Below are 5,052 nucleotides of genomic sequence, written 5' to 3' on the forward strand. Positions count from 1 at the left end.
ATCATTATACAATTTTGTTATGAATCTGAAATCTACCACCTTTCTTCCAGAACATATGAAATTTGCATATTTGAGAACGCACTTGTGTGGAAACGGTGAGTATGTACATAGGACGTAGTTGTGGTCAATAGGACCGGTTTGCTCCACATGTCCCCGTTAAAGAGGCACTAAATTACCCCCTAGAAAACAAATCTAAGGATCAGGTATTTACCGAGCCTCGCAGCGAGTCCCACTTACCCAGTTGTTTCAATGTCGTTGGTTGCGGACACGTTTAACCTTTAAGAACTGTTTATTGAATGCTTAATGACGAGTTACATTGTGGTGCGTACTTCGCGCCCCACGTCTGATATGCCTCTGCCTTCGGCCCGGAGGTGGATGGCGCCAAAATACACAGGAGGGTGGCGCCATCTAGCGACATGTCTTGTAACATCCTCTTTTGTTTGAGATGATTATCCTACAATAAAGTCCTGAAGTCTCTTGGGGAGAGTAGTTGACCTTTTCGGTCGTACTGGTGTAAAACTTGAACTTGGCTGAGGGCCGGGCTCCTGCGACTTCTGTGTTGGCGTCACCACTGCTGGTTCGAGCTGTGGTAGGCTTTTTGCTTGAGGCGTTGCATGTTGATCACAGCCATCTTGAGGTTCCGAGAGGGTCTCGGCATCAGGTTGTTGGTAATCTGGTATGCCTCTAATGTGCACTCTGTTGCGCCGCAGTACGCTGTCACCAACTTGCACCTTGTATGATCTATCACCACATTGTTCAGTCACGGTTGCTTTTGTCCACATCCCATCTTTGGTTGGGCGAACAGTTACTTTCTGTCCTTTCTTTAACGGATGAAGGTCTTTGGCTTGTCTGTCGTGGTAAAAAATCATCCTTCGTTTCTTCTCTTGTAATCGCTTACTGGCATTGACAACCCGTGGCTGCAACAGCTTCGTTGTCGTTGGCAGCGACGTTCGTGTACGTCGGCCCATGAGGAGTTGAGCTGGGCTTGCCTTCATCTGTTGCAACGGCGTGTTGCGATAATCCAGGAACGCCATTTGTGGGTCACTATTGCTGTCGTCAGCCTTCTTCAAAAGCATTTTGACGGTCTTCACTGCGGATTCTGCCATGCCGTTTGATCTTGGGTTTGACGTTGTGTGCTCAAAGTTCCATTCTACTGAAAACTTGTGGAATGCTTCACAGGCAAATTGTGGGCCGTTGTCCGTGACAAGGACTCTTGGGATGCCATGCCTTGCGAAGTGTGCTTTCAGTCTTCGTATTATATGAGCTGATGTTAGCGAGTTGAGTTGGTCGACCTCCCAGAAGTTGCTGTAATAGTCCACTGTGACTAGCAGGTGTTTGCCTTTGTGCTCCAGTATATCATATCCAACACGCTCCCAGGGGAAGTTGGGCTCTGGGTGAGGCTTTAGTGTCTCTCGCTGCTGTGCTGGTGTATGCTTCTGGCAAATCTCACAAGCTGAGATGTGGTCCTTTATCTCTGCATTCATGCTGGGCCAAAAGATGCTGTCCCGTGCACGTCGCAGAGTGCTTTCAACACCCATGTGTGATGAGTGCAGCTTTTCTTTCATCTCTCGACGTAGTGCTTTTGGTACAACCAGCCGTTGTCCTTTGTACACTATACCGTCTTCCACCACGAGCTCATCTCGGAATGGGAAGTACATTCTGATTTCTGGTGGAATGTTGTTCCTGTCCTGCGGCCATCCTGCCAGGATCACCATTACCAGTTTCTGCAAATTATCATCCTTCAACGTTGCCTTGCGGATCTGTTCTGCAGTTTCTTTTCGCACAGGTAAGTGGTTGATCATGTTGATGTCTTCCAGTTGCTGCTCACAGCCACCGTCCTGCAGAAATGCTCATGACATTGTGTCGGCCAAAAGAAGTTCTTTCCCTGGTCGGTATTGAATGTCGATATTGTACCGTTGGGTCTGCAATATCATTCCCTGCAATCTTCTCGGGACCTGATCCAGCTGCTTCTTCATGATGGCTTGCAGAGGCTTGTGATCTGTGGTCACAGTAGTGAGTCTTCCAAAAGTGTACTGGTGAAACTTGTTCAACGAGAAGACTATTGCAAGCATTTCCTTTTCAATTGGTGCGTAACGTACTTCAGTTGGAGTGAGAGCTCTGCTTGCATAAGATATCGGCTGTCCCTCCTGAAGAAGTGCAGCTCCTAGACCACGCTCACTGGCGTCGCACTGCATCACAAGTGGTTTCTGTGGGTTGTAGTATGCCAACACCGGTGCCTTTACTACCAAGTTTTTTGCTTCTTCAAAAGCTTCAACTTGCTCCCTCTCCCATACCCATGGTGCATCCTTAATGACCAACTTTCTTAGTGGTTCTGTAACATGGGAGATCTTTGGTAGAAAACGTGCAAGGTAGTTGACCATCCCACAAAAGCGCTGCACAGCATTGACGTCCGTAGGTGGGGGCATCTCTTGAATGGCCCTGACCTTTTCAGGGTCGACTCGTAGTCCTCCTCTCGTCAATAGGTGTCCTAGAAAAGTCATACTTGAACAATGAAGCTCAGTTTTGTCTCTGTTGAGTCGCACGCCCATCTTCTCACACCTTTGTAGTAGGCTTTCAAGCTTTTTGTCATGATCTTGGCGAGCTTCACTTTCAGCTTCTCCAACTCCAAACACAAGGATGTCGTCTGCGACACACAATACACCATCTAGTCCATCCAGCGCTGACTGCAGTCTTTTTTGAAAAATTTCACTACTGACAGCAAGTCCAAATGGAAGGCGTAGCCAGCGGTAACGTCCCATTGGTGTCTGGAAGGTGGTGAGTACACTTGACTCTTCGTCCAAAATGCACTGCCAATAGCCGTCACGCAGGTCCAGCTTCGAGAAGACCTTGGCTTTAGCAACTTCGGGCAGAATGTCGTCCAAGATTGGCAAGGGGTGTCGCTCTCGCTCCAAAACTTCATCAAGAGCTTGAGGATCAATGCAGATTCTCATATCACCATTTTTCTTCGTGGCAACAACCATTCGGCTCACCCACGGGGTTGGTTCGGTGACACTTTTGATGATTCCCCTTTGTTCTAGGTTTCTGATTGTCTTTTCTAGCTGCGGTTTAACACTCACTGGCACCCGACAGCCTGTCACCGCCTTTGGGCTTGCAGCAGGTTTAGTCACCAGGTGTACAAGTCCAGGTAATGAGCCTAAAGACTGTCCGAAGACGTCGGAGTGTCTTTCCATGATCTGTTCCAGTGCACCCTGTGCACCTGCAGCACTGATGCTGGCAACCAGACTGTAATTCAGTGTGATCAGTCCCATCTGCTCGGCTGTCTTTCGTCCGATAAGGGGTCTGAGGTCATCACGCACCACGACAAAGTCAACAATGTGCTTGTGTCCATTAGCAGTGGTTACATTCAACCTCGCCTTGCCGTATGGCACTACCTTGGTACCATTCCACATTCTCAGCGTTGTAGACGTCGGCATTATCTGATCAGGCGACACATTTCTCTTAGTGATGACATTTACAGCAGCCCCGCTGTCAACCTGGAACCTTATTCCTTTTTGGTTCAGATTTAAAGTCGCAAACAGTGGACTTGGTTTGCCGCTTTGCACCATCAGTATTTCATCTGTGTCGTCTTCTGGCTCCAAACTGGCAACAGTCTTGCTGTTTTTACACACAACTGCAAAATGGTTCTGTTTTTTGCATTTGTTGCATGTTTTGTTCCATGCTGGACAAGCATTTCTAGCACGTGCATGATCGCTTCCACAGTACTTACAATGCTGTACTGCTTGATTCGAACTTGTCTTTTTATCTTTTGCTCGGTCAACAGGTGGTAGACGACGGCGTCTGTCTTTCACTGCATGAACTTCCTCAGTTGCTGGTCTGCCTTCCTTGAAGACTTTAAGTTGCAGCTTCGTTGACTCATGCGCTAGACATACCTTGACAACCTTTTCAAGCGACGGTTCATCAAGTTTTAGAATGTCCGCTCGCGCTTTCTCGTCATTCACTCCGCAGACAATCTGGTCTCGAATCATCTTCTCCCTTTCAGGTCCGAAGTTGCAGTCCCGAGTCTTCAATTTGAGATCGGTTAAAAACGTGTCGAACCTCTCGTCGGGGAGTTGTACTCGAGTGCGAAAGATTTAGCGGGAGTATACTTCGTTCTGCTTCGGTAAGAAGTGTGCATCCATAAGCCTCACCACCTGCTCATAATCATACTCGGGGAGAGGTCTTTCTTGCGTTGCGCTTCCAAAGTTTAGCGTGTTATAGATGTCCAGTAGGCTTTGTCCACCGATTGTCAAAAGGAGAGCAACTTGCCTTTCGGAGGATGTTCCACTGACATCCGTAGCTTTCATGTAGAGCGTGAAGGCTTGCTTGAAGGTGCGCCATTGTTCGGCAGCGTTGCTGTCGTTCTCGAACTTCGGCGGCGGCGGGATCCTTTCCACGTCGTCTTCAGTGGCTGCACTAGTGGACGAGCGCGTTGACTTCTACCACTTCTGACACCATGTTTCAATGTCGTTGGTTGCGGACACGTTTAACCTTTAAGAACTGTTTATTGAATGCTTAATGACGAGTTACATTGTGGTGCGTACTTCGCGCCCCGCGTCTGATATGCCTCTGCCTTCGGCCCGGAGGTGGATGGCGCCAAAATACACAGGAGGTTGGCGCCATCTAGCGACATGTCTTGTAAAACCAGTGTTTTGGAGGACTTTTGTGATGGCGCCTGTCAGTAAGGCCATTCTGTAACTGACATGATTCAAGATGCACCACCCATCCCCCCATGCATTCTAGTTCATGGTGAGCATTCACTGATCACTTTCCGAACCCCAAGTAATCAATATTGCCTATAATTTTATAATGATTTTAAACTACAGTTATAGTTATGCAATTCCTATATTTTATATATGCCTTCACGCTCTTTCTTTTCTCCTTTCTTTTCTAGAGGAAAGCATCTACTCAGCCAGCATGTACTCGATCTCAATCGATGGAATAACTGTGATGGACGAAATTCACATGTTCGACCACGCACTGGCTGTACTATTCAGCGCGTACTACGTTTTCAACATTGCGTACACAGAAGAGATTTGCATCACCTTGGAGTTT

At 47.7% G+C, this 5,052-nt stretch overlaps 1 pseudogene; it reads right to left on the bottom strand.

The window, feature by feature from the left end:
- Positions 1-565: 565 nt before the first annotated feature.
- LOC115324727 lies at positions 566-4,630 on the bottom strand (annotated as a pseudogene).
- Between the last annotated feature and the right edge of the window lie 422 nt (positions 4,631-5,052).

This window comes from Ixodes scapularis, unplaced genomic scaffold (assembly GCF_016920785.2).
Source record: "Ixodes scapularis isolate PalLabHiFi unplaced genomic scaffold, ASM1692078v2 PGA_scaffold12__126_contigs__length_90152505, whole genome shotgun sequence".
NCBI lineage: Eukaryota > Metazoa > Arthropoda > Arachnida > Ixodida > Ixodidae > Ixodes > Ixodes scapularis.